Here is a 21,592-nt window from a genome sequence, read left to right as displayed (position 1 = left end):
CAGGAAGAAGGCAGGGTACATGTTATGCTCATAAATCCCATGAGAGTCAAAGTTCTTACTGGGGTGAAAGGAGTAGAGCCAAGTGGGAGGGCCTAAATATTATTTTGAAAGATAAAACGTATACTTAGTGTTCATATGTATGATATACAAGACTAATAATACTTAGCCCAAGAATTCTAATTAAACTAAGAATTAATCTGTTTCATAAATCATGTGTTTGCTGCAGGATTTCTCCAAGGGTTTTCAAAAATTTCTGGACCAATGACAAACACAAAACTTTTAAGTATCCCCAAACCTGGGCATAGGCATATCACATAAGGGCCTGAGCAAACATATAATAATACTGCAATTATAAACTATCTATTAATGCCCAATTCTGAAAGAGGAAACAATGTTAATGATTTACATTCATTTATTTACAGTTCACAAAGCTATTTCATACCCACCATTTTGTTCTGATTCAGGGAAGAGGGTGTTACCATTTATTGTGGATCAACAAAGTTAAATTCTATACCAGAGAATTTACATGTGGTATTTCACATAATCCTCATATAGAGCCAAGGAGTTTTATCTCTCATTTTACAGATGTGGAAAGTGAGGCTCGGAGATTAGGTAATTTATTCAAGGCCTTAGTCCATTAAGAGGAGTGGCTGGGTTTTATACCCAGGTCCTTCTGGCCCTCTGAAATTCATGTGTTTTCTACTACCCCAAAAAATTAAGACTAGGAAAAAAAGATAAAAACTTGAACCTGTGGACCAAAAAAGAGGGGTTCTGTAATAAAATCGACAAGTCCAGTGATGGAAAGAAACTTCACGGGTAATAAGATCATGAATTCCTAACTGGGCAGGTCATGGTAGGCAGTCAAGCCTCAGGTGTATAACTGCTTTAGTAAAAGGTTTAAGCAAGCCCTGTCCATTCTTCTTGCGTATCTAGGTTAACCCACCTTTGAAATGCCAGAATAATCCTCTATTCCAGACTGCCCAAGGAGCATATAATCTTAACTATCCTGTACCTAGCTTTTTCCCACCTTCATGTAATCTTTCTTAGTTCTCGCCTTAATTCCAAAGGTATAAAAGAAACTGTAAAACTGTCATTCTCTAGAGCATCTGAGATCTTGCTTCCTAGTAACTCTTATCGGTTTTGCTTAAATAAACTCTAATAAAAATTCTCTACAGATTTGGACATTTCCTATATCAACAAACACTAAAGTTATTTGGTTTACATGACAAGTAAACTAAAGACTCATAATCTTTATTCTCAAAAGTAGCAAGTAGAATAAAGCTTTCAGCAAAGTAGCCTTGAAATATGACCACTAAACTTCTTATAAGCAGGAGCTATGTATGGAGAGATGTTGTTCACTTATGAGAACATAAATGAAATGCTCTATTAGTTATTGTTTTGTAATCCTCAATTCAGAAAAAGAAAGCAAATGACAAAAGTTTTCCCAAAGACTTTGTAAAGGATTCTCCTTAAAAAGAAATTTAAAAAATCAATTTCCAGGAAAGGCCTGAGATCAAAATACAGTCCTATCAACAATGTTTTCTAAATTTACAAGTACAATATAAAAAAAGAATGAACAAATAAGCCACTATAAAATCTTCAATCAAAAAAAATTATATTCATCATTTTACATTTGCTAAAGCAGGAAGGCCTATCACTATATTTTAGAGTTTCAATAATAGAACTGTTGAAGGAAAAAGCATTTATGTCAACCCTCAGGTTCTCAAAGATTTAACAAAACACCCGATCTAAGAATACTGGAGAGAACTGTAATTTACTACACATTTTAATTTATTTGCATTCTCTCTAATGATACAATGAATTTCTACTAGGATGCAATGCCTTGAAATCTAAAGCAATCAATTCTAAGAGTCTAAGGTAAAGTCAGAGATAAAGTAAAGGTGTCCTTTATCATCATTATTTAACTCTGTCCTGGAGTTAGACAACTAAACAAGAGGAAAAAATGAGAAGTATAAACCAACAACTATTTATAGATTATATGTCGCTTTAGCTATAAAATCCAAAAGAATTAACTTAAAAAAAAACCTTTATAATAAGAAAATTCATCAAAATGATTGAGTATAAAATTAATATATGGATATCAACAGCCTCCATCCCCAAAGCCCACAATATTTGGTTGTTATAGAAGAAACTAATATATTACAATAGGAAAAAAAAAGATAAAATACTTCAAAACAAACCTTAAAATGCTACTGAAGATCTACAGAAACTCCTAGGACTACTAAGTGAGCTCAGCAAGGTCAAGAGATTGAACACAAACACAAATATCAATCATATTTCTACATACTAATAATAAACATGTAGAAACTGAAATTTAAAACACTATCATTTACAATTACTCCAAAAAATTTTAAATACTTACACTTAAAATATGCATAAGATCTGTTTGCTGAAAATTACAGAATGCTAATGAAAGAAATTAAAGATCTAAACAAATAACATATACTCATGGACTGAAAGACTCAATACAGTAAAGAGGTCAGTTCTTTCCAAATTATTCTATAGGTTTAATGCAATTCCAAAATCCTAGCAAGGACTGTAGATAAAGACAAGCTTACTCTAAAATTTATAAGGAAGGCACAGCCCAGAATAGCTAGAACAAATAACCTGAAAGACAATAAAGTGGAAAGAATCCCTCTAAAATGAAGGCCTGTTACATAGCTACAGTAGTCAAGACAGTGTGGTATTAGCAGAGGAAGAAACCCATAGATTGATAGATCAGAAAACAACCAAAAAATAGACACACAAGCCCAACTCTTATTTTATAAACATGCAAAAAAGAAGCTTTTTCAACAAATGGTGCTGGAACAATTGAACATCCATAGGTGGCACAGGGAGAAGAAAGAGGAAGAACAACAAAAACAACAACCTCAACTTAAACCTCAAGCCCTATACAAAAATTAACTCATAATGGATCATGGACTTAAATGTAAAATGCAAAACTATAAAACTTTTATTTAAAACAAAGGAAAAAATCTTCAGGATATATAGCTATGCAAAGAGTATATTGAGACTTGACAACAAAAGCATGATCCATAATAGGGAAAAATGATAAACTGGACTTCATCAAAATTAACTTTACTGTGAAACACTCAAAGAAGTTGAAAACACATGTTGCAGAGAAAACATTCGTAAATCATATATCCAACATAAGACTATTATCTAAACCATAGAAAGAACTCTCAAAATTCAATAGTAAAAAAAATACTCCAATTGGAAAACGGACAAAGAAGAACAGATATTTCACCAAAGAGGATATACAGACAAGAAAAAATGTTCAACATCATTAGCCATCAGAGAAATTAAAATTACAATGAGATATCACAACAAACCTACCTAATCAGAATAGGTGAAATACAAAACAGAAAACAGGAGAAATGACTTCTGCCACAGTGCGAAGAATTCCACTGACCTGCTCCCCAGTGAAACTCATGAAAAGTATATTTTTTAAATGATTAAAAGCCTCTGGAAACAGTCTTAAAGTCAAACAGACATTAAAGAACATCTACAAAACTTCAGTAGGAAAGGCAAGGGTCAGTTGTATTTGAACAAAGATGTCTCTTTTCCTCCCTGCCCTCTCCGAACTCTGAGGGTCAGAGACTCCACACCAGACCCTTGCAGCCAAAAATGCATGGCTCCCTCTGACCAAAGCACTCAAAGAGGTTTCTTCCCTACAGGAAGAATATGTCAGTGTTTCTCATTGTGCTGAGGCTGAGTCCCAGATAAGCACAGTTAGAAGTAGGGGCTCCCTTCTTCTTATCAGCCTCACTTGTGGAACTGAGGCACTACCTTGATTATGCTATGCTGGGAATTCCGGGCTGGTAATCATTCTTGACGCAGCTCATGAGTTGGTAGTTCTACAACAGGAGAAGCGAGCAGAGAGGACCTGAGGCCACTGCACACTGACCCACCAAACACTCATCTCCTAGAGTGGGGCTGTCACTCAAAGAAACATGTCATTGTCCTCATCCCCATGTATCGCTAGAGCCCTGGTTCAGATATTTTTACCTGAGGGAAGAAAGGTGGGAGCACAGTGACACCTACTCTCTTCCCACAGAACCTGACTTTATTTACAACACAGGATGAAGAAGCTCAAACCTAAAGGTATTCTAAAGAACTGCGTATGTTGTGGTGAAAGATAGTTGGGAGGAGAACCAAAATACAAGCTAAACTTTCCCACAAGTTAGTTTGCAGAAGAGTATCAAGGAATAAACTACTGGTAGGAGCCCTCCTGGTGTCAGAACAAAAATTAAACAGTAACCTCAGAAACTATTCCTTCAATGTATCCAGAATTTGGTGGTATGAGTCTAGGGCATTAAAATCAAAACAGCAATCAGCTGGCAATTATCTGAGTTTAACAGCTGGGTGTGGTCAAGGAAAAAGAGCAAGAGAACCAACCAAAAACATTATCATCGCATGGTGGTTACAGGCATTATCCAAAACTATACACACCTCTCCCCTGAGGAACAATATCAGAAACTGAATACTGGAAGGGAAGTAGACATTACTAAAACAATCCAGTCAGTCACTAAACAAATTAACAAATAGCGATAACAAGTCTTGGAGGAGGGAAAAATAGTACCTAGAGTTACTATAATGTATTATCTAAAATGTCCAATATCCAATAAAAAAAAATTAGGAGGTATGCAAAGAAACAAGAAAGTATATCTATACACTAGGGGTGGGGGGAGGAGAGAAACAAGCAACAAATATGGTCAAAAGATACAAACCCCCAGTTATAAAATAAATAGTTCTGGGGATGTAATGTATAGCATGGTGACTATAGTTAATAATACCATATTGTATGTTTGAAAGTTGCCAAGAGAATAAATCTTAAAGTTCTTATCACAAGAAAAGAAATTTGTAACTATGTATGGGAAAAAAACAGGCAACATAAAATGCTTTTAAGACACACCAGATGTTGGATTTATCAGAAAAAGATTTTAAAGTAGCTATTATAAACATGTTCACAACTAAAAGAAACTATGATTAATAAGTGAAGAGAGGAATGATAACAATATCATAACAGATAGAGAATTATCAATAAAGAGAGAAATTAGAAAAACAACCATATGGAAATTATGAAGTTGAAAAGTACAATAATTAAATTTTAATATCATTAGAAGGGCTTGACAGAATTCTAGGAGAAAGAATAAGCAAACCTGGAGACAGATTAATGAGAGATTATGCAAGTCAAAAGACAGAGAAAAAAAGAGTGGACTAAAATGATGAGACCCTCGGAGGTATGTGGGAAACCATTAAGCACACTAACATCAGCATAATGGAAGCATCAAAAGGAAAGGAAAGAGCAGAAGAAGTATTCAAAGGAATAATTGCAGAAAACTTTGTTAATTTCTTGAAAACAATAAACTACACATCCAAGAAATTCAATAAATTCCAACTAGAGTAAAAGCAAAGACATCCACACTTTATATTAAAAATTCTAAAAGTGAAATACCATAAGAAAATCCTAAAAGTAGAAAGAGGAAAAGACTAGTTATTTATAAGGGAACCCAAAATTAACAGTTGACTTCTGAGCAGAAACAATGAGGCAGTCAGATAACATACTCAAAATTTAAAAAAAAAAACCTGTCAACCAAGCATGTTATATCCAGAAAAGCTATCATTCAAAAATAAAGACTTTCTCAAATTGGGGGAGGGGGAAGAATATGAATGAATGAATGAATCTGTTACTGGCAGAGCTGTAGTAAAAGAAATACTAGAGATTTCTGGAAAGATGGCAGAGTAGGACACACCAGGAATCTGTCTCCCCACCTAACAACAATTGCACTGGCAGCATCTGTCTGATGTAACAACTTGGAACTCTGGAGTTTGTTGAAGGCTTGAAACTTCCAGGGGACCTCTTGGAGTGTAAACTATAAAATTTGGTCAATTTCTGTCCTAGCATAGTAGCAGCTATCCATTCCCCAACTCCAGCCCCTAGAAGGCAGCTGTGCACTTGTCCCTGGAGCCACTTTCACACAGCTTGCAGGAGCTAGGGTGGATAAAATAACCCTGTACTCCAGATAATGGGGATTTATGTTCTGGCTCCCACTTCTAATCCCTGAGATGCAGATGTAAAGTAGGACAGCCATTATTGTTACACCTCCCCTGACTGTAGCAAACACCAGGGGAGGTGACATTCAAAAAATTTAAAGGGTAGTCACTTTTTCCTTTCATTTTCTGCTTTTCCCCATTTAGAAGTCAGACACTAAAGACTAGGACATTCATGGGGAGGTCCAAAGCGCAGGTCCAAAGAGAGGCTCACAAAATATATAAGAAGACATTTAGTTTACACCTCAGGTTATTCCTTAGCACAGAGAAAGCATGCAACAATTAAAATAAAGATATACATTTATTTTATATACATATAAAACAAAATAAATCCTAGGGAAAGGGGAGAATCTGATTTCCAGAGTTACCACATTATTATATTTAAATGTCCAATGTTCAAAAACAAATCTCAAGTCATTTAAAGAAACAGGAAAATATGGCCCATTTGAAAGGGAAAAAAGTAGGTCAATAGAAACTTGTGGAAAGCACTGAAGGGCACATACATTAGTCAAAAACTTTAAAACAACTTGTTTTAAAGATGCTCAAAGAACTAAAGGAAGATTTGGAGAAAGCCAAGAAAACAATGTATGAATAAAATGGAAATATCAGTAAAGAGATAGAAAACCTTAAAAGAAACCAAGAAGAAATTCTATAGATGTAAAGTACAGTAACTGAAATGAAAAAATCACTAAAGAGGATCAAAGGACAATTTGAGCAGGGAGAAGAAAAATCACTGAACTTAATGACAGGACAATGGAAAATCATGGAGGCTGAGAAACAAAGAAAAAAGATTGAAGAAAAGCAAACAGAGCCTAAGGGACCTATAGAACACCATTAAGTGGACTAACATGTGCATCATAGAGGTTCTAAAAGGAGAAGAGAAAAAAAAAGGGGCAAAGAGAATCTGTGAATAATGGCTAAAAACTTACCAAATTTAATTAAAGATCTGAATATAAACATGCAAGAAGCTCAATAAACTACATATAAGATGAACTCAGAGACCCACACTGACACACACTATAATCAAACTTTCAAAAGACAGAGTGAAACTTGAAAGCACCAACTGATACCACAGAAATAAAAGGATCATAATAGACTACTATAATTACGAATTAGATAACCTAAAAGTAATAAATAATTCCCAGAATTATACACCCTACCAAGACTAAATCAAGAAATAGAAAATCTGAACAGACCAGTAACAAGGAAGGAGACTGAAACAGTAATCGAACATCTTCCAACAAAGAAAAGCCCACAAGCAAACGGCTTCACTGGTGAATTCTGCCAAGCAGTCAAAAGAAGAATTAATGTCAATTCTTCTCAAACTCTCCCCCCAAAAATTAAAGGAACACTTCCAAATTCATTTTACAGAGCATTATCCTGATACCAAAGCCAGATAAGGACATTAAAAGAAAAGGAAATTACAAGCTAATATCCCTGACGAACACAGATGTAAAAATACTCATCAAAACATTAGCAAAATCAATTCAATGGCACATTAAAAGGATCATATACCATGATCAGCTGGGAGTTATCCCTGAGATGCAAGGATGGTTCAACATATGCAAATCAATAAATGTGACATACCATGTTAACAAAATCAGGCTATTCTTCAACACAGAGAAAGCATGCAACAATTAAAATAAACATATATAATGTGATCATCATTTGTATGATCATAAGATCACCTCAAGATGCAGAAAAAGCATTTGACAAAATTCAATACCCTTTCATAATAAAAACTCTCAACAAATTAGGTATAGAAGAAACGTACCTCAAATAATAAAGGCCATATAAGACAAGCCTGCAGCTAACATCATATTCAACAGTAAAAAGCTGAAAGCTTTACTTCTAAGATCAGGAACTAGACAAGGATGCCCATTCTCACCACTTCCAAAGTAACGGAAGTCCCAGCCAGGGCAATTAGGCAAGAAAAAGAAATAAAAGGCATCCAAATCGGAAAAGAAGTAAAATTGTCTCTATTTGCAGATGACTTGATCTTATATATAGAAAACCCAAAAGACATCACCAAAAAAATAAAAATATAAATGAACAAATTTAATAAATATGCAGGACACAAAACCAACATAAAAAAAGAGTTGAGGCATCTGATTTTCAGTTGAAAATATCCCATTTTCCATATACTAACAACAAACTACCCGGAGAAGATGAAAGGATGATAAAGGAGAGATGTGAATTCATAGTGGAACAATACTGAATTTATTTTTGGAAATGGAAGTGACGGAAATGTTCAGTTGACACCAGAACACAAAGTTGGAATTTAGAAGAGAGAATGAACTTGAAAAGAGAACTGAGTACTACTAGCATAAAAAGTAATAGTAGCATAGTTACTAGTATAATGACGACAGTGGACAAAAGTCTTTGTTTTTAAAGTTATATAAAGGAGTGAAGAGGAGCAAAGGTCAAAGTGAAGAATCCAGGAAAATATCAGACACTAAATGGTGAAGTCAAGAGCGGAACCCTAGATCTTTTCTCAAATGTACTAACACCAAATTGCCTTCATAATGGGAACTGTAAAATTTGCACTTCTTAGATTTCACATTCCCTTCAAATAATGCAGTTTTCCCTCAGTATCCATGGGGGATTGGTTCCAGGACCCCAGCAGATACTAATACCCAAAGATGTTCAAGGATGTTTTATTACATAAAATGGAATAATATTTGCACATAACCTATGCACATTCTCCCACATACTTTAAATCATTTTTAGATTACTAATAATGCCTAATATAATGTAAATGCTAAGTAAATAGTTATACTGTATTGTTTATACAACAAGAAAAAAAAAAGGCCTGTACATGTTCAATACAGATACAACCACTGTAGGCCTAACTACATAGTACATGTCAGCAATAAGATAACTCCCCTCCCTCCCCCAAATATTTTTGGTCTGCCCTTTTTCAATTCCCAGATGTGGAACCCATGGACGTGGAGGGCTGACTACTGCATAAGGTAAACTTAATCATGTTGCTCAAAAACAATTTCTCTGCTTGAAGAAATTGCTAACTTAATTGTTTGGTACTTTCAGTCTTAAAAATCTACCTCTATTCCAGAAAAGGTATTTTTTAAAAACCAAAAGTTTATACGTTCTATGAGGGCAAGGACTTCTGTTTTGTTCAGTGATAAAATCCAAATTGCAACAGACACACAGTATTCTATAAAAGTTTCCTGAATGAATGGATAAATATCACATTTCCTAGGAGGTAAAGGGAAGAAAAGAAAAAGAATTAAAATTATTTATATCATACTTAATCATACTTAAATTAGGCTTCTTGCCAAGACAGAGTATATTAGTACAATGTATTACCTTCACCTATTTTGTGATTTTAATTTTTATGTTGCCCTCAATTTTAAGAGTAGGCAAAGCTGTGGAAAACAGTATGGCAGTTCCTCAAAAAAAATTTTTTTAAATAGAAATACTACGTATGATCCAGGAATTCCACTTCTGGGTATACATTCAAAATAATACTCCACAACAAAAACTGAAAGCAGAGTCTTTTTTTTTTTTAAGCCTACAATGCCTGGTATTCCTAGGTGGTATCCATCCAAGTACTAACATAGCGAGACTCTGCTTAGCTTCCGAGATCAGACGAGATCAGGCACGTTCAGGATGGTGAAAGCAGTCTTGAAGAGACATTTACATACTCACATTCATAACAGCATTATTCACAATAGCTAAGATGTGAAAGCAACCCAAATGTCTATCCATGAATGAACAGTTAAACCAAATGTAGTCTATACATACAATATTATTCAGCCTCAAAAAGGAAATTCAGACACAAGCTACAACCTGGATGAACCACAAGGACATTATGCTAAGTATAATAAGCCAATCGCTCACAAAAAAATACTGTATGATTCCACTTATATGAGGTACTTAAAGTAGTCAAAATCTTAGAGGCATAAAGTAGAACAGTGGTTGCCGGGGCAGGGGGAAGAAGGAAATGGGGAGTACTGTTTATTTGGTATAGTTTCCATTTTGCAAGATAAAAAAAGTTCTATAAATGAATAGTGGTGATGGTAGTACAATATGAATGTACAACATTCATGATTGTATACCTTAAAATGGTTAACACAGTAAATTTTGTTATGTATATTTTATAATTTTTTTAATTCAGGGGGGCAATCCTGAACTTCTATACTACATGATTCCATTCTAAAAAGTGTTATGAGTCCATGATTGTACCACATTCGTGAAATGATAAAAATATAGAAATGGAGAAGAGATTGGTGGTTATCAAGAATTAAGGAAGGTGTAGGAGTGAGAAGAAAGTGGGTATGGCTGTAATAAGTAACCATGAAAGATCCTTGAGGTGAAAGAATTGTTCTGGATCCTGACTGTATCAATGTCAATACCATGGTTGTAACACTGTATTATATATAGTTTTGCAAGATTTTACCATTGGGAGAAACCAGGCAAGGGGTATGGAGGATCTCTCTGTGTTATTTCTTAGCACTGCATGTGAACCTACAATTATCTCAAAATTAAAAGAAAAAAAAAAGCATACAAGTCCTGTTCGATGGTTTTATACAAATACCCCACAGCAAAATTTTCAATACAAGGGACAGACTATCATGCGTATAGTTTCCCAATAAAACATGCATACCACAATGCTCATAGCACCTGAGTACTAAAAATAATGTTATAAAAAGCTCATCAATACATTTCACCAAATAATGGCAATGATGATGATAAAAAACAATAATAATAGGTTCCTCAGAAAATTAAACACAGAATTACCAAGACTCAGCAATTCCACTCCTAAGTAGACACCCAAAACAATTGAATGCAGGGACTCACATACTTGTACACCAATGTCCCAACAGCCAAAATGTGGAAATAATACAAGTGTCCATGGACAGATGAATGGATAAACAAAACATGGTATAAACATGCAATGGAATATTATTCAGCTATAAAAGGAAATGAAGTTCAGATTCATGCTACAACAGGTAGAAGAGAGGTTAGCAGGGCTGGGGCAGAGGGAGTAATTGCTAATGGTTAGAGTTTTTGTTTTAGGTAATGGAAGTTTGAGAATAGATACTGGTAATGATTACACGACATTGTGAATGCACTTAATGCTACTGAAATTATAAACTTAAAATGGTCAAAATGGTAAACTTCAGGATATGTATATTTTATCACCATAAAAGAAAAGTGTAATAGCAGCTACAACATAGTTAATGCTTACTATTGCAGGCAGTGTGTTTTTTAAACAACGTACAAGGACTGACTCATTTAAAACCCTATGAAATGGGTACTATCAGAATCCCCATTTTATAGACAAAAGTAAAGCAAGACACAGTTTGAGTAACTAACACCAACTAGTAATTGAAGAGCAAGAATTTGAATCCAGTAAGTCTCACTCTTGGTACCCTTAACCTATGCTACTTCTATAATTTTATTAAAAGACGACAAATATAAAGAAAGAAAAGCTCATTTCATTGACTCTTATTATAATGATGAATAAATGAAAAAAAATAAAATTATTTTGAAAAGTCAAATTAACATTAAATATTGGGTGAATAAAGGAGATAGAAACACGCTTCAAAAAATGCTCAGTTTAGAGCCTATCGAGTCCACAGCTAATAAAATAAAAAGATACCAAATTAAAGTTTTAAGAACTGTGAAGTAAGACCATCAAAGCCACATTTCAGGAAAATATACTATAGTACTATACTGCTTCTTTGTCTAGTAAATTTTTTATTGATGTAAAAAATATTCAGAAAAGCACAAAAAGTGCATAAAATTCACAAAGGATAAATGCTGCGTAACCAGCAAAAAACAACATTCCAATATGCAGAAGACTCCTCTTCCACATCACTGTATGGTTTTTTAAGTGTTAACTTTAAGAGGCCCAACCTCTTTCCTTGCCCATTAATATAATAAAAATCTTCCAGTTAAGTTCTCTAAAGACAAGCCAGTCAGGATAACACCCCAAGTACTTCTGACAGTGATTAAAAAAGAAAAAAGTAGGTAGTATCAGAAAAAAATTAGTTACCTTTAATATTCTTGCTGGTCCTATTGTTGAAATAAAGTATTCCATCCTAAAAATAATCCCATCCCATTATTACTAGTTTATATTTGTATCCACTATATTTTACTTCACATTGAAGTCTGAAAGAAAAGGTCATAAGAACACCATATACCCATATCTTCACGTAGAACACTTTGTACCACTCAAGTTTCCAATCAAAGAAAAGCACGAACTTGATACCAGAAATCTCATTAACCATGCACCAACTTCAAACACATACTTCACTGTGGAATGATAGGCTACACTGAAATAATTCCAGTATACAACTTTCAGGTCACTTTGAAATAGGCTGCTTTCACCTTAGAAGAAGTCAACAAAATCATGGGACACATTTTGCAGCCTGTCTTCTGCCACTGAATAATCTAATTATAGAACTAGAAAGTGATATCACTAGACAAGACTATTACATTCCACTCACCATGTGCCAGACAATACAAAGGGACATGGCACCCCTTGCTCTTAGAATTTTAAGTCATAATGTCCTAATTTTTAACAACCTCAAAGGTTCATGGCAGATGGCAACTTAATTTGTAAAAGAGTTAATGACAATCTATCTCTATTTCATACGTGATTGTGAGGACTGAATAAGCTAATGGAGATAAAGCACCAAAAATTAATTTAAATCATGCCCTGTGATGTTGGTGGTAGAACGGCATCAGTAGTGAGAAAGCCTAGCCAAACACTGAGCACCTTACAGTTCAAATTGTGATAGTCGCATATAAAGTTCCAACATCTCTGATAACAATAAACACTAATGACAAAGCCACCTTAATGTCATAACATCCTAAATTTCTGCATTCCTTTTGTTTATGATTTGGAAGAAAGGAGGAACCCACATTATAACAAAATTAGCAAAGTATAAATTTAACTTTTAAAATAAATGGTTGAGCCTCAGCTCATAATCCTATGATGAACAGGAAAAGTATGGAAATAACAAAATCTACATAACCGACATGTAGTCTCCCTTCATTAAGTAATACAAAGAACTGAACCTAATACATAACGATTTTGAAATATGTGATGGGTTCAATTCTTTATTTGAAAGTGAAAACCATTCAGTCATCCAAAACATTCTGAAAAGTCTCCAAGGATGGAGACTGCCTACAAGGGCTTCTTTAAATGTTTCACAGTCCTTAATGTCTAAAATCGATGTGACTCTGCCAAAAGACATCAACTATTTTGTTCAGTTCTCACAGACAATGATGATATCCACTGATTTACTGCAAATCACTATTAATTCAAGTTCAACTAATCTGGATTAAATAATTCTCATTCATTTAACTTTACCATAAAGGATCTATTTTCTAATTTCAGCTCATTTCTCGAGGTCTTTACTGGAGTCTACCAAATTCTTTTATATCCTATCTAGAGTAAGAAGTTCAAATTTAGATATGATATTACTAATTTTTTTAAATACTCTCTACGATTATTACTATGAGCTATGTGATGCAAAGTATACATGTAAAATATAAAACTATTATTTAGGCACCTAATAAAGTTTCTCCTAAACTTCTGAATTTTTGTATAACTTTATTAACTGTAATGAGTTACCTTTTTGTTTTAAATAACATAATTAGTTACATGATTTGTATTGTTACCTACTAAACTTTCTCATTTTACAAAAGAGGAAATCAAGAAAACTAAAGGTTATCCCAAGGAACCTGTGACAACTTACAGCTTATAGAAGAATTTTCACATCTCTCATCTTTTAATCCTTTAAAAATTCTAAGGCAGATGGAGCCTGACAACCAAGTTCATAAAAGTTCAAGGGAAATTTTGGTATACTGAAAAGTACCCTATATGTCTGTGGTCTCCAACCTTTTTGGTACCAGGGGTCAGTACTCCTATGAAAATCTAATGCCTGATGATCTGAGGTGGAGCTGAGGCATTGATGCTAGTGCTGGGGAGCGGCTGCAAATACAGATGAAAACTTTGCTTCTCATCTGCCGCTCAACTCCTGCTGTGTGCCCTGGTTCCTAACAGACCACAGACTGGTACCAAGACACACGCCCTACTATATGTAGTATCAAAGTAAATGAGTCCAAATACAATTTCCACTGCCTTGTAAATTCTTAAATTGTCACTTAACCTCCTTAGATTAAGCTCTCTCATGTCACAAGAGGGAAAATATCTACCTCAATGCTTTAGAGAGGACCATGTAGGTTACGTAACATATCTTAACTTTTAGAATGCATCCAAACAAGTGTAAAACCAAGACTCAAAACTAAGCCTTACTTGTAGATATAATCATTTTTCTGCCTCCGTTTTTACACAAAAATTTCTCAGTCTATAGTTGCCATCTCCATTCCCAAACCTCACATTCTCATTCCATCTCTCACCTCATAACCTCTTACAATCTAGCTTCTATTCCAACTGAGACCATAGTTCACAAGGTCACACCAATGAAATCTTTATTACCAATCTAGAGGATACATGTCAATGATCCCAAATATTTATCTCTGGCCCTAACCTCTCACTGAACTCTAGAAAACTACTATAACCTACCATCAAGTATAAAATCTCTATCTGCATGGATGTCTAATTGGCACCTCGAAAGAAACAAAAAATAAATCACGATTACCCCATCAAACATCCTCCCACCTCCAGTCCTACCCATTTCAGTAAACTGTACTATGAATCTTCTAATTGCGCAAGTCTTCCTGAGAAAAAAGACATTATCTGCCTTCTTTATTCCTACGTGCCCAGCAACTAAAACAGAAACTGGCACATAATAGGTATATTCAGTAAATATTTGCCAAATAAATGAATGAGGAATTACTACTCACACTTCAAGAATAAAATCAGGGGCAGAAATTAATTTCTCTGACCTCCCCAGGCTCCTGACACTAACTCTTTCTTCACATTTAGTAATATTTCTATTATAGTATCTGTCAGAATTTATTGCATTTATCTATTTACATGCCTGTCTGCCCCTCTTGAACTGTGAAACTTCTTAGGGTCAAGAAGCCTTCTTTAGAATTGAAGTTTTTATCCATAATACCAAGCATGGTTTAGGATGCAAAGTAGAAGCTCAAAAATCTTTGCTGGATGATGAGGAAGAGAAGAAGAACAGCTAACATGCACTGAGTGCTTACTACATGCAAAAAGCATTTCCTGTGGATTATCTCTTTAATCCTTACAATTCTAGGAGATAGATACAATTATTTCCTCCATTTTGGAAATGACAAAACACCCAGAGAGTTTATAAATAACTTGCTTGAGTTAACTACATGAATAAGTGGCAACCTAATCTATCTAATCAACCTAGTCTGCCTAATACCCAAGTCAATGCTCTTATCTACAACCTTCTATGTTTGCCTGAACCATAAACTATTCTCAAATGCATGATCATACTTAAATGTCAAAACCAGGGGTTTCAACACTGATGGTACCCTATACTTCACAACAACGTTTAAAATATTAAGAAACAGTAAAGAACTGGAGAACATGAAGCCTTGCTACACACCAGAAGCAATAAAACAATTGATTAAAACTGGAATTCTTCCCACTCAACATTTGAGTAGAAAAATGTCAATAAAACCAAACTAATAAATGAAAAAAATATAACTGATAAAATGAGAAAAGTTCCCAACATGTTACTGATATAGCCCTTTAAAAAATGGTACAGTTGATAACTGACAAGGAACACCACCTAGATTTTTAAGACAAGCATTCTCAAGCCTTTCTGTTCATAAAATCTTAACTGCTATAATCACAAAGAAACATTTCAAATCAAATAGTTTATTTTTTAAGATTATTTTAAGGATATAAAGACAGGCAACACTTTGTATCATTTACCCTACTTTTTTTCCTAGCATAAAGTAGGCCAACTTTTAAGTATAATCACATAGAACCTGTTCTAACTTACTGCCCCACTCCACTGACGAACTTTCTTGAGAAGAAATCAAGCAAATTTTACCATCACATAAAGCAGAGTTGGGGGAAAAGCCAGTGAAAGTTCACCATACACTGCCGGTCTCTTGTACCCATGGGAAAATATCCAATGGGAATTTTCCTGTAAAGATTTCTGAAGTGATAAAACGATGCCAAGTGTTATTTGCTGAGCTGCTGCTTTAGGCCTTTCCACTAGATATCAAGGCCAATTTGGCCATTAAAAACCCTTCTGTAATGTTTGTCAAAATTCAAAGAACTGTATGTCTAAAAAAGGATGAATATTACTGAGTGTAAATAGTACCTCAATAAATTTGACTTTTTAAAAATCTGACAAATACCATAAACATGACAAAATAATTTTTTTAACCCTTAGTAAAAAAATCTTAATTTGTTTTGCCATATCCCCAAAAGTACAAAGTCAAGTTCTAAGGTTTAAAAAACAAGGGGTTGGAGAAAGATGCTGCACTTTTCTCTGAGTTTAAGTTTTAGGACTCATAGTTCTAAAAGTATGATATGGCCATCTCAAGGATTATAAATGGTACAGCTGATAACTGACAAGGAACTTGTCTTTCAAGAATCTGAATTGTCTCATTTGTGTTCAGTTAAAAATAAGTCACTCTGCATCATCACAAAGTACCATTATTAAAGAACTACATGTAATATTGCACTTTAAAACTCTAAGCAGATAAAAAAAAGCCTACATTTTATCATTCAGCATGAGAAACCACATCAAATCAAATGCCCTAAACTTAAACCACATTGAGCTATAAATCAATTCCCCAAAAAGTAAGTGTAGAAGTGATCCTATTACTGTTACAGTAAATTAAGATTTTTTCTAATTTATCTATAGTTCATAAATTGACTACATTTTTAATTTTTGCTAAAAAAAAAAACACACACAAAAACCTATAAAGTCAGTTTTAAGCATGGTGGGGTAATAAAATTAAGCTAATCATTTAACAAATGTTTATATTTATTCTGTGCCAGGCTCCGTTCTAGGGACTGATGATTCAGCAATGAACTAAATAAAACAAAAACAAAATACATTCCGTTTCACTAAAAAGTTTTCTTTCTAATATAAATACACACAGGGAGAGATGGCTAAGTGACTGACTGATGGGCAAGTAGTACACACAGCATGGATACACTGGACAAAGAGATGATTCCCGTCCTGGGTGGGATAGAGCAAGACGTCACAAGATTTCATCGCAAAACTCAGAATGGAACATAACTTAAAATTTACGAATTGTTCATTTCTGAAATTTTCCATTTAATATTTTTGAACCATGGGTAACTGAAACTGTGGAAAGTGAAACTGCAGATAAGGGGGACTACTTTAACCTAGACAGGGACAACCACTAAACATAAGGGTATACATTTTAAGGAATTAAAAAGGCAATACTCCTCATCTAAGAAGCCTAGAAAATGAAAAAGTGATTCAAACATTTTAAAAGACTAAGCAAGTCAAAAATTCCAAAGTAAACAACTCCAAGAAAAAAGTGCCTTTCTTTCCAAATACTTATAAACTTAGGACAGTAAAAATTCCAAGTCTTACAATCATTCCAGGTAGGCCACAGTAGGCTAGGCAGATGATCAACAACATGACTCATCTCAACTTAAAACTAACTTTATTTCTTATTTTCCAAAGGCAGGGCTTATATTTAAGTATTTGTATCCAAAGTCAGAATAGCATTATTACCTTATCGATTTATATTACCTTGAGGCTTACTTAAGGCTTCCCTGCTGAATTTGGTCAAGGACCAACTAAAGCATTTTCTACACGTATCCTCTATTTAGAAAAAGCTTTCTTGCCTTCATCCATTAGGCAAAGAAATAAGTTTACAGCTAATACTATCTGGGTGAATACAGTTTGTCGTAAAAATACATATGCAAATGGGCATAATATGAAAAAGGCTGAAAAATTGCTGAGACTTAAAAAATTAATCTTTAGGAAATAAAGACTTGATAAATACTAACGATGTAATTCAGGCTCAGTACTGTTATTCGGCCCAGCAAGATGCATCTTTTAGATTCATCAACCCCATTAACATTCATAAGTACTGAAATTGTTAAGAAAAACATTTTAAGCAGGGTAATATTCTAAACCTTAAATCTGAAAGTTGTTCGGCAATGTTATTCTAATATAGTGGTAAATGTGATTTTTCTTATTCACTAGCCTTTTAGTCAGCACTATTAGGAATGCCACATTAGGGAGAATCAAAGTTTAAATCGAAACATATTAACATCTCTTACACAAGACTACAAGCAGTATTACTGATTCTTTCTCATGCCAAATTGAAACAGCTCCAGTCTCCTGTCATATTAATAAATATTCTCAAGTTTTATCCTTAGTTTTCATAAATCCAAAGAATGATACAAAAGCCAACCTTCGGTTTCATCCCATTTTTAACAGACAAATGCCTGTATCATAAGAATTACATTGCTATCTCAGACCATCACACCCAATATGTAAGATCTTTTATGCTAAATGCAAACAGTCAAGTCTCCAGAGCCTGAAAAACAATTTTCCTCACCATTTGCCATGTTTTGGCACCAACCAACAAAAAACTCTGTGTGAAAACACAATCTTCTGGGCAGTGTGAGTAGAAATCAAGGGCACAGTTTAAAAGAGGAGATATCTGGTCTACGGCCATGCCACCCTGAACAAGCCAGAGCCCGTCTGATCTTAGAAGCTAAGCAAGGTCGGGCCTGGTTAGTACTTGGACAGAAGACCACCTAGGAAGACCAGGTGCTACAGGCATAAAAAATAAAAAAATAAGGGATTGTAAGCTGACAAGATCCTTGCAGTCTGTGAGGTCAACCAAGGGTTGCCTCGCCTAAAACGGAAAGCCACAAAAAAAAAAAAGAAGAAGGAGGAGGAGGAGAAGAAGAAGGAGAAGGAGAAGGAGAAAGAAGAAGAAGAAGAAGAAGAAGAAGAAGAAGATATCTGTACTTGGGCAGGGATCAGGTTTGGCTGGGAATTGGTAGATCACTTAATGATACAAAGTAAAACAAGCCAGTAACAAACATGCAGTTAATAAAAACAACATTCTTCTTTTAATCATACTACTAAAGTACTTTCTACTTTCTTCTATCTAAATAGATATTATATTTAATACTGAATATTATTTTAACATTTAAAATGTTTCAACTCTGCTTTTCTACTACTATTATCTTCTCATCTGTTGAAAGATCGCTACATGTCTCCATTTAAATCCATTACTGTATATTTTTCCATAAAACCCAAATGTGCTTTTAATCTTCAAATTTACAGAAAAGAAAATAAGACATAGTCATTCAAATGTGCAACCCATTAAAATTCAGAGAGAATCTCTATTTTAGGTTTTTCCCAGAAAACTGGGTGGAAAAAAATTCCATGTAACTACTTATTAAAGGATTTCTGCATGCTAGACAACCCAGTCAATTGTAACTCTACCAACTAGCAACAAACTGAAAAAAATGAAATTAAAGTATTTCCCACTTACTGCAGCACCTAAAATAATTAGAAATAAATCTAACAAAAAATCTCCAACACTTCTTCTACACTGAAAACTACAAACATTGCTGAAAGAAATTAAAGAACACCTAAATAAATAAAAGATATACAATTTTCATTGACTGGAAGACTCATATTGTTAAAATGGCAATTAACCTCAAATGACCTGTATATTCAATACAATCCCAATAATAATCCCAGACTTTCTGGTATAGATTTACACTGATATTAAAATTTATGGAAATGTAAAGGACCTAGAATAATCAAAACTTACTATAAAGCTACAGTATTCAAGAAAGTATAGTGCTGGCGTAAATATAGACACATAGATTAACATAACAGAATAGAATCCAGAAAAAGACTCTCAAAAATGGACAACTGATTTTCAACAAAGGTGCCAAAGTAATTCAGTGAGTAAAGAAAAGACTAGAACACTGGAAGTCATATGGAGCAGGAGAGGATGAGGAGTGAAGAATCTAACCTTTATCTCAAATCATACACAAAAATTAACTAGACCTAACTTTTATTCTCTCACAGTAAAAAGCAAACATAAACTAATTCATAACCATTCTGGTTTCTCCAACCAAAAGTCCTTCCTGAGGCCTTCTTCAAAAACATATTATTGCCTACTACCAAAAAAATTTTGAGGTTAATTTAGAGGCTATTATGTACCAGGTAAGGTGAGCTTTTAGAGTATTCTCCTTATCTTTAAATCCCTGCCTGTTACATAGACAGCATTATCTCTCTTTACAAATGAGACTGTGGAGAGACTGTCTAGATAATTTCCCCATGGCTACACAACTTACAAAACAGAGAAAGTAAGAATACCCAGTTTAGGCCCTCTTCATTACACAACACTGCCTCCCACAAAAGTAAGTGGTTACATTTTTCCTAGTCATGTTATCTCTTTGAAGGGGAGAGGTGAACTGCTTCTTAACAGTTATTGAAGCCAACTTTGAACTAGGCCAAGTAGTTGGCCATTTTAATCATCTCACTTAATCCTCCAACAATCTTCAAGAAATGGGGTCAAATTTTACAGATAAAAAAACTGAGACTCAAGAGCAAGTAATCCATCAAAGACATAAACTCAAGTGGAAGACCCTGAATTCAAATCTATATCTCTAACTCCAAAGACCATACTTTTACCATTATCTTACAGGACTTCATTGAAGACACAAATAGTACACTATAGCCACTGGTCATGGTAAGAGCTAAAAACATTTTAAAAGAGTAAAGTCTTTATCCAACCCTTACAGCTATATTACAATGGTCGTTTCCATTTCCCAAGATCTACAGTAATCCTGAGTACTATTTCTAATAGTATATAAAAATACAAATGTTCATTATAGGAACAACAGTCCTGACTATTAATTAAAGTCAGAGAAATCGGATAAGTCCAGGATATATAAATTTCACATCTACACTGAACCAAAATATGTAAAATATGCAGACCTCCTTCCATAAGTCATCTGTATATAATACCATATAACCACACTATTGTTCCAACTATTTCATAAATAAAATCTGTCCAAGTAAAATATGTGATCTATAGAGTCAACCTTGCAGGGAAAAACCAAAACCTTACTTTAGTAAAGAACCTGTCTTCATAAGTAAATAACAATCATTCAGGGTCCTATCTCATCCTGCATAATATCCTCTAGAACACATTTAATTTTTTGCCTTTTTTACAATGTTGCAGATAGAGAATCCAAGAAAGTAGTTACCTTTCTCAATATCAAAATCAGAAATCTAGAAATAAAACTTGCATTTACAATCTTTCTCAAGATTGTTCCATTTCACTAAATTAAACTACAAGACTTTCTTTCAATTACGAGTATATGAGAAAAGAAATAGAAAGAAAAAAGAAAAACCTAGAATATACAACTATCGGCAGGCTCAAAGTAACTCTTCTCAGACTAAAAATTCAATAAAAACCCTTTCAAGTGTAAAGAAAAATAAAGTTTTCATTCTTAAACTAAGTGATTTATAGCGGTTTCTATCAAACTTTATTTCAGAAAGTTGACTCAAATTTATATACAGAATTCTCTATATATATTGCCTATATATAT

The 21,592-nt window shown here is 34.0% G+C and overlaps 1 protein-coding gene and 1 pseudogene across 1 annotated transcript in view; one reads left to right on the top strand and one right to left on the bottom strand.

The window, feature by feature from the left end:
- ADIPOR2 (adiponectin receptor 2) overlaps nucleotides 1-21,592 on the bottom strand; it is a 76,398-nt gene that overhangs the window by 45,907 nt on the left and 8,899 nt on the right. The gene's annotated exons all lie outside the window — the stretch shown is intronic.
- LOC112472512 lies at nucleotides 18,670-18,788 on the top strand (annotated as a pseudogene).

The sequence above is a fragment of the Pteropus alecto genome, unplaced genomic scaffold (assembly GCF_000325575.1).
Source record: "Pteropus alecto unplaced genomic scaffold, ASM32557v1 scaffold76, whole genome shotgun sequence".
In the NCBI taxonomy this organism is placed as follows: Eukaryota; Metazoa; Chordata; class Mammalia; order Chiroptera; family Pteropodidae; genus Pteropus; species Pteropus alecto.
The sequence above is the reverse complement of the archived record's forward strand: the minus strand, read 5'-3'. Positions and strand labels throughout refer to the sequence as shown.